The 15,535-nt window shown below is 45.2% G+C and overlaps 1 protein-coding gene across 2 annotated transcripts in view; it reads left to right on the top strand.

Moving 5' to 3' along the window:
• PGBD5 (piggyBac transposable element derived 5) overlaps window positions 1-15,535 on the top strand; it is a 669,748-nt gene that overhangs the window by 133,472 nt on the left and 520,741 nt on the right. The window lies entirely within an intron of this gene.

Genomic DNA, 15,535 nt, shown 5'->3' with positions numbered 1-15,535 from the left:
CAGGGTTTGTGCGTGACTGGAGGGATGTGGATTTGCCAGAAAGTGCTCCTCCACCAAGCAGTCGCACTGCATCATTGACACCGGGAACATTGGCCCACATGTCAGATTATGGCTTGCAGATTCTAAAAAGGGCCCCCAGCATTGCCAAAATGATGAACGATGATGACTACTGGTTGGCCAGCATCCTGGATCCACGCTATAAAGGCAAATTCCAAAACATCATGCCTCAGGAGAACCTTGACCTAATATTGGCTAACAAACAAGCTACTCTGGTAAATGGGTTGGTTGAGGCATTCCCAGCACACAGCAGCGGTGATGGTTCTCACACGAGCCGTAGGGGCCAGGGGCAGCTTGGAAGAGGTGTTCGTGGTGCACACATCAGAAGTGGCGTTGGAGACAGGGGTTTCATGACCATGTTGTGGACTGATTTTTCAAGTCCCGCTCACACGACTGGTAATACTGCATCGATGGAAAGTGACACGAGACAGCACTTGTCAACTATGGTTACAAACTACTTTTCCTCCCATATCGATGTTCTCCCGCACAGGTCATTCCCCTTTGACTATTGGGCCGCTAAACTGGACACCTGGCCTGAATTGGCACAATATGCGCTACAGGAGCTCGCTTGCCCAGCTGCAAGTGTGCTATCGGAAAGAGTCTTCAGTGCTGTTGGATCAATCCTGACAGAAAAAAGGACCCGTCTGTCGACCCAAAATGTGGATGATCTAACCTTCATTAAAATGAACCATGCATGGGTTTCCAAGGATTTTGTCCCACCTTCCCCTGATGACACATAGGTTGACAGAAAAATGGCTTGCTTTGGTCCTCCTCTTCCTGGGACTTGAACAATTTCGCCTTTTGCATCAGCTGAATGTCCAGCATCAACATATGCCACTTTCTAAAACTCCCTAACTGTGCTGCCTCCCCCCCCCATGGCCGGGGTCACCACCTAGCGCATGAAACCGTGTGAGTGCCGTTGCCCTGGACAGGTGGGTAGGCCGACTCTTGGGTGCGGGCACTGGCACAGGGTCCCTCATAGTGCAATCAAGTGTCTCTGACGGTGGTGGTGCACACCCGTCAGACACACCGCCGTACTATGAGGGGCCCAGTGCCAGTACCGACGCCCACGAGTGGGCCCCCCTTGCTTGGGCAGGGCCCCAGCATTTGCAATCTTTACCTCTCCCTGCTCCTCCGCTGTGTAGTCTGGGCCGTCAAATCCATACTGAACACCGTCTGAGCCTGCCTCCTGATCTATAGACATATATTTTGAATGTGTACACTATGCTATCCATACATGTTATCCGGTGATACGGTACCCTTTCTCACCTTTGTGCAATCACGTGTAATCCATACTGGGCCTGACACCGTCTGAGCCTGCCTCCTGATCTATAGACATATATTTTGAATGTGTACACTATGCTATCCATACATGTTATCCGGTGATACGGTACCCTTTCTCACCTTTGTGCAATCACGTATAATCTATACTGGGCCTGACACCGTCTGAGCCTGCCTCCTGATCTATAGACATATATTTTGAATGTGTACACTATGCTATCCATACATGTTATCCGGTGATACGGTACCCTTTCTCACCTTTGTGCAATCACGTGTAATCCATACTGGGCCTGACACCGTCTGAGCCTGCCTCCTGATCTATAGACATATATTTTGAATGTGTACACTATGCTATCCATACATGTTATCCGGTGATACTGTACCCTTTCTCACCTTTGTGCAATCACATGTAATCCATACTGGGCCTGAGAACGGCTGGCGAGCTGTTAAGCAAGCTACAGCCCCTGTGGTTTGCACACGTAAGTTTTTCATTTTTTCAGGAATGACGGTTAGGCCTAATTTCGGAACTGCGGTTGACCTGCACTTACATGGGAAATCATCGTTCGCGGGTAATAATTGTAATCCCAGATCCCCATCACTAACTGTGTTCAGCGGGTTATCTGCACCTGTAAGCGACACACGCTGGCCCTTTCAGTGTAGCGCACATGCAGCCACGGACATGTAAGGGCATGACACACAAGTTATTGGCCAATCTCACGTGCCAGAGCCTCGCGTGTCCCTCTAGTAAGCCGGACTCGGACCGCGGGGCATGACGGAGTCTAGTTCGTTAACGGAATTAAGCTTGCAATGTGTGCATCTTTTTTGTTGCTGGATGGTTGAGGTTGCCCGTGTTGAGTCAAATTACGCTGCAGGCTCCACTCCTGGTGGTGCCCTTCTGGACATTCCTTTAAGGTTCAGCTTTGCAACCATACTGCCCACGTAAAACAAACATTTTGCCTTCATGAATGCTGTTTGGAGGGTCGTGACTCGTGGGAATAACGCCGCCCAATCAGTTAACCTGCTAGAGAGATCCTTCGTTGCTCCCAAGCATGACATCACACTCCCTAGGAGGAAGGTAATGCCACTGTGGCGACCGTACTCCTGGGGGCGACACAAGTGCGCTGATGCCCAGCCACTGCTCGATGAATCTGCTGATACATTGACCCAGACCACTACATTCCCCTCGCACTCTACACGGCCTGAATCTGACCCTGATGAAACTCAGGTTACCCTTCCCATATACTGTTCCATCTGACACGGTGACAAAGAGGAAGCTGCAGATGAAAGTGCAGGTTCGGCCCACCCGCCGTCAGACACACCACCGTACTATCAGGGGCCCTGTGCCAGTGCCATCGCCAACGAGTGGACCCCCCTGCTTGCTCAGGATCACAGCACTTGCAAGGTTGAAATACTGTGCAGTGAGATGGAAGATGGGGACGACGAGTAGTCCAGACTAGTACAGGGATTCCCTAGCGAGGAGACTTATTTAATTGTTTTCAATGTTGGGACAGCAATTTTTGGGGAGCACTATACTCTGGAGAATGATAGATGGGGCACACCATACACTGGAACATTCCAAAGGTGGACATCAGACACTGGAGCAGCATTTACAGGGCCCATTATACACTAGCGCATTAGAAATGGGTCCATTATGTATGGAGCATTATTTGGGCCTATAAGACAGTGGAGCTTCATCCATGGGGACCAACATATACTGTAGCATTATGTGGAGCTCATCATATACTGTTTCAAACATTATATGGGACCAATGATTCTGTATGGAGAAACAGATGGGCCTCGTCATGAGATGTAAAAAGTGAAGCATTTTTCTTTGTAGTATACCACTATTTCTCTGCCATATTGGAGCAGCATGAGTTATAGTATGTGTTAAAGGGGCGCTCTTTCGGCCAGGGCACATGAAAACCTGGAGCCAGCCCTACCCCCCACAACTTTAGCCAAATAACCCCCATTTTTTAGTGCGTAACTAGTATTATGAAGTAAATAAAGGGTGACAAGCTTCAGTAATAAGAATTTATGCTTTTGGCATTCAAATGGGCACTGTAAGTGTGTTTCCTCTCCTCTCACTGCTGACTTTTCTTCCCCATTGACTTACATTGGGTTTCGTGTTTCAGTCGGACCCTCGACTTTTCCCTATAGTCGGCCGATTTAGTTCGACCCGACTTTTGCGAAACCCAACTCGACACGAAAAAAGGCAAAGTCGCTCATCTCTACTAACCACTTCTGTCAGCCTCTCACAGCTGTCAACCTTTGAGATACACAAAGATGGTAACACCCTTGACCTGGTCTTTGTCCAGCTCTGTTCAATCTACCTAAATAACTCACCGCTTCTCCTCTCTGACCACAACAATCTCTCCTTCACACTTAAAAATCCTCGCCACCCCAGCACACTCCTACCTACCACACATTCGGAAATCTACAAGCCATTAACCCTCATACACTTTCAGAATCCCTACACTTATCACTGTCCCCAATCTCCTCTTTTTCCTGTCCTGATCTGGCTGTACATCATTACAATGACACTCTCAGAAGCACCCTTGACCAAGTAGCGCCCCACACCCTCAGAACCTCCAAACACAGAGTAAAACGGCCCTGGCTCACATTGCAAACTTGACTTCTCCAGCGATGCTCTAGGAGTGCTGAATGCTTATGGAGGAAAACCCTCACACTAGAAGACTTCATCCACTTCAAATTTATGTTAAGAACCTAATAACTCTGTCCTTCGCCTCGCCAAACAGACCTACTTCACTACCTTGATCTCCTCACTATCCAACAACCACAAGAAACTTTTTGACACTTTTCAATCCCTCCTCAGGCCAAAAGCACAAGCCCCTATCACAGACATTTGTGCTGATGACCTGGCCTCCCACTTTATAGAGAAAATAGATAACATCCATCAGGAAATCCGCTCCCAACCACTAAGTGCTATGACTCCTATCCCTCTCTGCATTTCCCCTGGCTCACTCCCTACATTTGATCTCATCACAGAAGAAGTCTCCAGACTCCTCTCTTCTTCTCGTCCGACTACATGCACTACCGACCCCATTCCCTCACATGTCCTCCAGTCTCTCTCTCCAGTCTTCACAACTCACCTAACTACAATCTTTAATCTCTCCCTCTCCTCGGGCATTTTCTCATCCTCCAAACACTCTATCGTTACTCCTTAATTAATTAAACCCGCTTTCGATCCATCCTGCATAAACAACTACAGAGTCTCCTATCTCCCCTTCATCTCTAAACTCTTGGAGCGCCTAGTCTACTAACGCCTTAACCGTTACCTCTCCATTCACTCCCTCCTAGACCCTTCACAGTCTGGCTTCCTCCCCCTAAATTCAACTGAAATTGCACTCAAAGTTACCAATGACCTTCCGACAGCAAAATGTAACGGTGACCACTCTCTGCTCATTCTTCTCAACCTTTTTGCAGTTTCCTACACTGTTGACCACTGTCTCCTACTCTCTAGGCTCCAGTCACTAGGCATTAAGGACACTGGTCTCTCCCGGTTCTCTTCCTATCTTTCTGACTGCTCCTTCAGTGTTTTGTTCGCTGGCTCCACTTCATCTCCTCTTCCTCTCACTGTCGGGGTACCTCAGGGCTCAATCCTTGGCCCCCTTCTCTTCTCTCTCTACGCGGCCCCAGTTGGACAGACCATCAGCAGATTTGGCTTTCAGTACCATCTTTATGCTGATGACACACAACTATATACGTCATCCCCTGACCTAACCCCCGCTGTACTACAGAACGTCAGTGAGTATCTGTCCGCAGTCACCAACATCATGTCCGCCCTCTATCTGAAACTCAATCTCTCCAAAACTGAACTACTGCTCCCGCCTTCTACTAACCTCCCTAAATCTGACATTTCCCTCTCCATGGGGGGGCACCATAATAACACCCGGGCAGCAGGCGCACTGTCTGGGTATTGTTTGACACCAATCTCTCCTTCACATCCCATATATATTCTCTTGCCCGCTCTTGCCACTTACACCTAAAGAACATCTCTAGAATCCACCCTTTTCTCACCATGGAAACAACAAAAACCCTCACTGTTGCCTTGATCCACTCCCACCTTTACTACTACAACGCTCTATTAATTGGCCTCCCTGTTACTTGACTTTCCCCTCTCCAGTCCATACTTAATGCCGCAGCCAGGGTCATCCATCTGGCTAATCGGTACTAGGATGCGTCCACTCTTCGCCAATCGTTACATTGGCTGCCCATTCATTATAAGATCCAATTCAAAGTACTTGTACTCACCCACAAAGCTCTCCACAGTGCAGAACCCCCTTACATCTCCTCCCTCAATTCTGTCTTTCGGCCTAACCTACCGCTGCACTCTGCAAACGACTTTTGACTAACCTCTGCACTAATCCGAAACTCCCACTCCTGACTCAAAGACTTCCCCTGTGCTGCGCCAATCCTCTGGAATGCTTTACCCCAAGAAATTAAGAATATCCACAATTTGCATAGTTTTAGGCGCTCCCTCTATACACATTTGTTCAGAGCGGCCTATCACGTTAACTAATCAAAGTCATTTTATGTGGAAGTATGCATGTGAAGGCCGTTCACTATCCACATCTATTCCCCACGTCCTCAAGATGGCTGGACCATCATTGTAAATACACACCTGTACTTTGTATCTCCCCCACCTTACTGTAGATTGTAAGCTCTCACGAGCAGGGTTGTCTAATTTTGTTTTAATTATTGCATTGTTAATGTTAGTATTTAAGACTTTTGTTTTGAAACTGTTAAACTGTAAAGCGCTGCGTAATATGTTGGCGCTATATAAATAAAGATTATTATTAATTATTATTAACAGTTCACCCGAGTTCTACCTCTGGTCAAACCACTACCTCTACTTGCCTGTTTTCTTGCTATGTATCCATCCTTCTCTGCACTGCTATGCTCTCTAGGCTTGCCACCACACCAGGCTGGATCAGTAGCCTCATCATCGACCACGTCATCTTCCAATTCTTCAAACTGATCCTTCATCTGAGTTGCGATTTGAGGCTGACCTAATGGCAGCTGTTCGTCATGATTATTCTTCACCTCTACATGAATTGACCTTTCCCAACGTTTCTTTCTCCTGGCCATGGGTTCTCAAATGTTTGGGCATCACTGCACTCCACCTCCTCATGACCTGTTTAGTGGCGCACAATGTGAGGCCTGACAAATTACAAGGGAACGCAAACAGTTCCTCAGAGTGGCCAGTGTTGGGGTTATATGTCTCCTGGGACTCTTGATGGTGGGAGGAAATAGGACCAGGTTGAGGATACAGATGTCCAGCCTCTTGGCTACTGAGATTGGACTACATGGAAGACTTTGTGGTGTTGCTAGTCAACACACTGGAGCCTTTGTCTGCCATCCAACCCACAACATCCTCGCACTTGTCTGGGTTCGTTAGTGGTGTAGAGCACTGACCAAAGTTTGACAGGAACCCAGAATGAGATAGTCACCTTCGGATCTGTCACACAGCCTAGGTGGGCACCACCACATCCACGTTCCTTAACGTCACCCATTCTCATCTTGAATGCGTTATGCTTATGAAACAAAAAATACTGGCTTTATTTTTCACAAGTATCCTTACAAAGGTCTTATGTACACATTCATTGTATCTAGCAATGCGTGGCTTTTTTTTTGGAGATCGCAGCTTGATTATACACGGCATCAGAGGACTGACATAAATTACAAGTAAATGGTCACGTTTGCTTATCGCTGCAGGCTTTGCGCCAGTTGCACAACTGCTAGATAAAGCTACGCTATTTATTAAACCAATAGAAAATTATGATTTTTTTTAAGATCGCCTTGCTGACACACTCCAAATGCTGAGTAATGAAGATTATTGCCCCTGCTAAACTGTCACGTAAGATTCTCTCTACCCGGATTGCGCCAGTCGCACAACTACTAGATAACGCTACGTTATTTTTTAAACAAATATATTTTTGAGGATTATTTTACATCGCCTTTATGAGCCACGCCAACAGCAGACTCTGGGAAATTTATGGTAAACAGTGACGTTTCTGTAGCTCAAGAGATTTTGCGCCAGTCAAATATTAGGCATTTAAGCAATTAGATTTTAAAATGGCTGTTGCTATATGCGGCCACTGAGAAATATTATTTTGCGGAAAAAAAAATGTATAGGCTGCTATACAGGAATATTATGTAGCTCCCAAAAATGGTTTTGTATATGCTTTTACTACCTAATATTATTTCCCTCTACAAATAGCTGATTTTTATATTTTGGTAGTGGATGAAACTCTCCCTATTTCACCCAAATTCCACAGTCAGTTCCTAATACTATCTACTATACAACACAGTGGAAATAGCAGAGATCTGTAGCATGTCCTTGCAATGATGAGAACACCTAGGTGCCTGCCTTTCACTCTCCTATTAAATCTTTCTACTAAATCCCCACATAACATACAACTAATCTTGATAATCTTGATCTCTTAAAAGAGCTTTTCGGAATGAATAATGCTTACTATAAGCTCCTATCACTCTCCCTACGCTCAATCTACTCTACCTATGCTCTTTCCGGCTGCAATGTGCGCAAGATGGCGCCAGCAGCCTTTAAATGTCCCCTATGATGCTGTAAGGCCTGCCAATCACAGTAATGCCGGCACCAAAGATGGTGCCGGCATTACTATAATTGGCAAGTGAGCCAAGCAGGTTCATTGGCTGCAAATAAAGAACAAAATATGCTGGGCGGATGAACTCAATTCTAACGAGGTGATTACCTAATTACTCGCCAAGTTAGTAATAGCTCGATTACTGTACTAGTTGTGCGAGTAAAAAATAGTGCCGAATTTATTCACTCATCACTAATAACTATGGTAATCCTATTTTACCTAAAATGAGAAATGTTTATTCTGATTTCATGTTAAATATTGAGAAAAAAATACATATTTGTCTTTTTATATAGTGTATGTAGCGGTGCTATCTGCGGCTCTGTGCTGGGAGTTTGCAGCAGCTCCTCTCGGGAGATGAGATCTGAATCTAAGCTCGCACTGGCTCCAGCGGCCATTTTCCCGGAGGCCACCGCATCGCAGCAATGGAGTTGCCAGGGGCCTCCATGCTTTGGGCATATGCCGGCGGAGCCCCGACGCAGGACGTAGAGCTGCCGCCGTCCCCCAGCTGCACAAAGAGGAGCAGCCGCCGACCCCCAGCACAAAGACCCCATGCTACACAAGAGGAGCCGCTGCCGACTCCCAGCACAGAGCCGCAGATAGCACCGCTGCCACCAATGAGGTAAAAGGGGGATGATAACTCCAGTTACATCTTCCCTGTGAGATGCCCCCTCCCGTCATCATCGGGACCATTCCCCCACTATATGCAGAGATTGGTCTGCACCCGGCGCATAAAACGACACCCGGCATATAAGACTACCCCTGACTTTTAAGAAGATTTTCAGGGGTTAAAAAGTCATCTTAGGGGGGCGTGGTTTGCAAGGGAAGGAGGCAAACGTGCTTCACAGGAGCTCCTGCAGCTTTCCCTACTAAAGCAACGAAAGCCTACTAAATAGTGGATACTTTGGACTCAAAAGCATCAAGAACATGCCAGGATTCGTTGACCCCCAGAGATCCTGCTGACAGAAGATCTCCCTTCACGGTGATCCAAGCGGCGGCTGTCCCTGGTGAGGAGAATCAGGAGGCCAGGGCGGCACCGGGCACTGTGAGGCGGCTGAAGGACGCTGGATATGATTCAGCAGTTTCTTCGCAGCTGGAAATCCCCTCTCTTCGCGGCCCATGCATCGGCTGTCAAGAGGGAGGAGAAGTGTCGCGAGACCGCGGATTCTTCAGATACCGGGAGGACGTGGAAGAAAGGTGATGCAGCGGGAGTCCGGCGGTAGAAAGTCTCCCCTCACTGCAATCAAGGTAACAGCTGTTAAAAGCGGGGAGAGGAGTCGGGAGGCCGTGACAGCTTCGGGTACTGGTAGGATGAGGAAGGATGTGTCAGCGATTTCTGTGCAGCGACCAGGTGGCAGGAAACCTCCTCTTAACGCGGTTAAGGAAGCGGCTGTCAAGGATAAGGAGGAGACCGCAGTGGCTTCGGGCATGGGGAGACTACAAAGTGGAGAGGAGTCTACGACTTCACAACAGAATCCCCACGGGAAACCTACGCTGAGATGCGATGCACCTGTGTTCATGCCGAGGGCACAGGTAGGAGCTGGATTTCAGGTCCAAGAAGCGGTACTACAAGGAACGACTATGGAGTAGCAGGGGACTGCATTACCAACACCCTACTTGAAAGGACCCTCACGACCTGTTCACATAACCCACTTGGCAACGAAGCGCATTAATACTAAGGTGACAAATGAGAAATTATCGCAGTGGTCGGGGGTGTGGAGACAAATTGAATTCTACCCTCTCCTACTATATCCTCACCCATCCCTGTAGACTGTGAGCCCTCGCGGACAGGGTCCCCTCTCCTTATGTACTTGTGTCCCTTGTCTTACACATGTTCATTATTCTTGTCTATATTTCCCCTTTTCACATGTAAAGCGCCATGGAGTAAATGGCGCTATATAAATGCATAATAATAATAATAATAATATAGGGGAGATGCAGGGGAATTTTTGCAATATAAAGTCACAGCAGCAGAGGTCTGCTGGGGGTCCTGACTTTGATGATAATGATATGCACACAAATGGGTCTGAGTCCTTGCCTTTTGTAAGGGATCATGGATTGTGTTTGGGAGTGCTGAATGGGGGAGATTCTCCTCCTAACCTCTTTAACCCAAAGCAACAAGTTTCTGGTATTAACCCCATAGACCTAGACTCAGCTCAGTACACCACTATGCATTGTCTGAATGGGAAATTTATAAGGGATAGCTGTGAAAATGAAGCCTTGACAGTTCAATCTGAAGGATCTCTCAATTTATCAGAGGGTTTGTATAGTGTACACTCAGAAAATTTTTGTGAGGGTGTAGGATCACCTGACTATGGGGAGGGGGAATCTTTCAGCAATAATTCAGATGTGATTTTTTTCTACATCTTCGTCTTCAAGTAATTTGAATACACAACAGGACTCTGGGTTTGCTGAGAGATTTCCATTTCAAGCCGACAAGGTTGAGCTAAATCATGAGAAACCCTCTGTTTCTAACCCATTACTGATAGACGAGATTACAGAATCCGATGACTACCCCACAGAGGGGTTCATGGTGGAAATGTTGATAGCTTTTTTAAATTCAGTTGAATCTTCTGGAAAGGCCATTAAGGGAGAGTGCGATCCGGAATTATTAAATAACCTAAAAATCCAGCTGTCTGACTTAAATCGAACAGATAAACACAAAGCTTCTGAAGTTTTTATTAAAAAACTTTTTAAAGACATGTCAACAATACTAGTCGATGGTACCCATTCAACTTCTTTGACTTCTTCAGGGGTCTCTGGTCGTTATCTTCATGATTTAAAGATAATCAATCCAATCAAAATTAAAAGTGACATATTACAGTCAAGCGGCTCTCAAGCGCTATCCATGTTCTCGGACTCATTGAATAAAATTAAAAAGGACATTGCTTCTTTTAACTCCACCCTGGCCAATTATGAGGATTTTAAAAGAAAAAACAATGTTAAAATACGAGGGATCCCTGAGTCAGTCCAGACCTACCAGTTAAAGAGTTATACATCTTCAATGATCATCTACTTGTTTCCCAATACCAGCGAGAACTGTCTGATCGAAAAAACTTTTCGAATACGCAGACCACCCACACTTCCGCAGGATTTAGCAAGAGATATTATTGTGTCGTTTCATCCAAACTGGATGAGAAGTGCGCTTTTTGGAATGTCTAAAGAACCAAAATTCAAATCTTCCCCCTACAGTCATCTATCTTTCTTTAAGGACTTATCAAGAAACACCTTAAAAAAAAGGAAAGCATTCTCCTCTACTACACGCGAACTGCTACTGTCATGATCCCAGTGCAGGTTTTTGAGTTGCACACCAGGGGTTAATGTCTGGAGCTCTGTGCAGGTTTTGACCTGCACATTTGGGGTTAATGATTGTGGCCTCTTTCTGGTTCTGGGAGAGCTTCTTAAACCCCTGGGAAGCTTCAATCCCTGCCAGTTATACTTTTGCCTTTGGCCTAGTGTGCTGACCCCATGTGCCTGTTTGGTGCTATAGCTTGTTTATATGGTTCTGACCCGGTTCTGTTTCCCGTTGTGAGTTTGCCTGTTGATTCTGTACTGCGTTATAATTATCTGTGTATGACTTATTGCCTGTGACCTGACTACTCTATGCTCGCCCCTTTGGTACCTTGCAGCTATATCTGTGTGTGACTCATTGGCTAGGTCCTGACTATTCTCCCTGTCTATGCCCCTTGGTAACTTTGTCCCGCAGTTACCCTGCTAAGAGTTCTCTTGCAGCTCCTAGCTCTCTGGAGTTTAGGCCACGCCTCTAGCAGTCACGTGCTTCAGGTCCTGCGGCTCTGAAGTACGCATGTACTCGGCTGCTGTCCGCTCCACAGGTATCTTTGAGCACTGTTTCGCTTTACTCAGGACACGCGCACTGGCTCAGTGAGCAAGTTCAGTGCGGTGTTCCTGACAGCTACTTGCCGAGATATATTTTTGGACTCAATCTTCAACTCTCCTGGTGAAATATGCAGCAAGGTTAATTCCCATTACTTCTCCAGATGAAGGGACTGACTTTTTAGAATGTGCTGGAATTAAGATTTCCAAGATCTCCCAGGGAATCTCTTCTTCTTTGAACTTGGACCATCATCCTGACTGAAAGAACTGTATTTTACTCTTATTACGAATTTCAGGTTTTCATACTTGTCTTTATGGATATTATATTCCACTTTTATAATATTCTGGAATTGAACCGGACTTTCCCCCCAATCGGTCCTAGGGGCATCATTGGATACTCCGGATGGGGCAGGCTACTATACCTCCTATACTCTACGTTATATATGTTTACTAATTAACACATTGGAGGCAAACAAGAATAATTGCTTTTTTTAGGTATTAATACGAAGATTTCTGAACTACTATGATAAGCCTTTTACTCTATTGTAGAGTAATTAAGCAACTGGATAGTAACGTTGAGTTTGCAGCTTTTTCTTAGCTAAAACAGATATGCAAACATTACAGCATATTTCTGTGTACTGATTTTTATTTCTACTGATACCCAACTCTGATGATCACTTAAAAGATTCTTTGTATTATTCCAAATTAATATGTAAAAGTTTGTGGTCTCTGATGTGATATGTATATAGCCTGTCTACTTCCCCACTCCTGGGGATTTATTTTCCCTGTCTTCACAGGGAAATTTTTTTTTCTTTCCCTTTCCTATCCCTTTGTTTTTGTATCCCTTCCCTTCCCTCATAAAAATTCTTTAAAAATCTAATAAACATTATTGGAAAATAAAAATGTACATTATATCAGTGAAAAAAAAAATAAATAAAAAGTCATCTTATACGCTGGAAAATACGGTATATATCTACATTTTATGGTACTATTATGTCACCCCTTGTTTTTTGCTATTGTGTCTGTGTTTTTAAATTGTTGTTAAAATCGTCTCTGCACTTGTAAGTTTTACTACATAACCTTTTTGGGTGTGAACTGTCATTCTGTGCAGCTTTTTTATTAAAACTTCTGATTCTAATTCTCATCATGTGATAGAACCCAGAGACGTGTATCTAATGCCCATCATGTAGGATACAACCCAAAGTTGTGTATCTAGTGCCATCATGTGATACAGCCTAGAGACAAGTATTTTTTTCCCATCATGTTATACAACTCAGAGCCGTGCATCTAATTGCCATCATGTGATACAGCCCATAACCTTGTACAGTATTTAATCCAATTATTTTTAATACAGCCCAGAGCTGCATATCTAATGCTCATCATGTGATACAGCCCAGAGTTGGGTATCTAATGCCCATCATGTGTGATACCACCCAGAGCCGCATATCTAATCCCATCATCTTTGATACAGCCCCAAGCTATGTTTCTAATCCCAATCATGCATGATACAGCCCAGGGCCGTGTATTTAATCCCCTCATCTGTGATACAATCTAGAGCCGTTTATATACTGTCCATCATGCGTGATATAACACAGAGCCGTGTATCTAATCCCATTTTTTGATACAACACAGAGTATCTAATGCCCATTGTCGAGACACAAGGGTCAGTGAGTGCGCTCGTCCGCTGGCCCAGCTGTCTTTAGAAAGACCGCATGGACCATGGCTCATCCAGCTGAATGCTCGTATCCCTTTCCCGTGGGCAAAACACTACTCAGACAACACAAGGTGAGGGTGAAACAGTGTGGCAGTAATTTATTGAACCACCAACAGACAATAACAACATATGGAACAGTTCCAGCAAATAAAAAGTGCAAATTCCAGAGGCTCACCCTTCCACTGACTCGTTGGGATTACAACAGCTGCAACTTAGAGGCTTACAGGGCTGACTAACCCCACCAGCAGCACACCGTTTTTGGTGGGCACCCACAAAGAGCAGGTAGTGACCAGCTTGGGAAGCTGACAGTCCATTGAGGTATGTGGCCAGGTGACCTGATTGTACCAACCTGGCTTCTCTAAACCTCTCCATAGGGGCAAGGTGACCGGATGGTCCCAACTTGGCTTCTACGAATGTCTCCATGGGTTCAATGATTGTCAATGAAGCGGATCTGTATCCCTCCAGCTGTTGCCGTGGTCTCTTAAGCTGGCATCCTGTAGAGTGTTAAATCTGTATGTTGGAGCCATGGATCCCTGGTTGTGGTTCTGTAGCGTCTCTTTATAGTTCACAACTGTCCTTCAGGTCATCATACACAGGTCAGGGGAATGAGAGGTCATCTCTCATTGTTTGAATATTTATTCAATCTGCATAGTTTGTCCTTCACTGTTTGCAGCTCAGCAAGTTACATGGACTTATGCAATGGGTAGTCAACATATTATCAAGCATCGATTGTTCAAATTCCCTGCGTCCCTGTCCTCCAAGGATAGCAATACAGTAAACTGTAGGAGCTGATTTAATAGGTAAACAGCATCCATTCAGCAATTCGCAAACATCAGTTCAATCTACAAGAGTCAACTTTCAGACTCTAATGAGCAATAGCTCATGTACCTGGACCTACTAAATGTAGGTTTGGCATAATTAATAATAAATAGTCATCACACCCATCATCTGTGATGCAATCCAGAGGCGTGTGTCTAGTACCAGCCCGTGATACACTCTGTGACCAATCCTAGCATATAATACACGTTATGCTACTGCTTCCATAGAAGTGGATGGAGTGGGGGGGGTCACATATTGCATAACTGCTATCATAGAATTGTTCAAAGTCGTGTCATACATTAGACTACTGCTCCCATAGAAATGGATGAAGCCGAGTCACACATTATACTATTACTGCCATAGAAATTGTCAGAGCGGGGGTCACACATTACATACATTACTGCTCCCCTAACAGTGGCGGTGCCACAGATTACACGATTGCTGCCATAGACGTGGATTGAGTGATGTCACACATTACACCACTGCTCCCATAACAGAGACAGGGTTCGGTGCACAAGATTGCGCCCATAGAAATTAATAGATTGGTGTCGTACATTACACTACGGCTGCCATTGACGTGGACAGAACGGGGCTCATGTATCTAATTCCTTTCTGTGTGATAAACTCTGCTGAGCCCTGTATCTAATCCCAACATATGAGATACACTATTCTGATCCCTGTATTTAACCACAGCGTGATACCGTCCATGTATCTAACCACAACACGTAATACACTCCGAGTATGTACCCCCAGCATATGATATGGTTGCAGCATCCAATTGGTGACATTAGAATTCAAATCCTCGTCCTGTCTGCAAAGACTATTTGCATATTTAAATTCTCAGAGGAGCATTGCATAGCCTATGAATCTCCTTATGCCGACATGGCACTCTCTGCAGTGAGAGACTTACCTGAAATACCACACTTCTCACCCAAATACTTAAGTGACGCCAGCAGATTTCTTCATTCCTCGTACAGCTTTTATGCTTTCATACAGTCTAATATACAAAAAAATTGCACTCTATTGTGCTAAAGCATGTCAATGTGAAATATATGAAATATGAAAAGCTATACAGGTTCTGAATGCTGGAAAAAAATGAGATGCTTTGCACACCATTTGGCCAAGTTATGTCTGCCCATCAACCAATGTCAAGGTAATCTCTGAAACTGATAGGGCCCTATCTAATGTG

The sequence above is a fragment of the Dendrobates tinctorius genome, unplaced genomic scaffold (assembly GCF_039654945.1).
Source record: "Dendrobates tinctorius isolate UK_male_01 unplaced genomic scaffold, ASM3965494v1 ptg000181l, whole genome shotgun sequence".
Taxonomy (NCBI): domain Eukaryota; kingdom Metazoa; phylum Chordata; class Amphibia; order Anura; family Dendrobatidae; genus Dendrobates; species Dendrobates tinctorius.
This window is presented reverse-complemented; position numbering and strand designations above follow the sequence as displayed.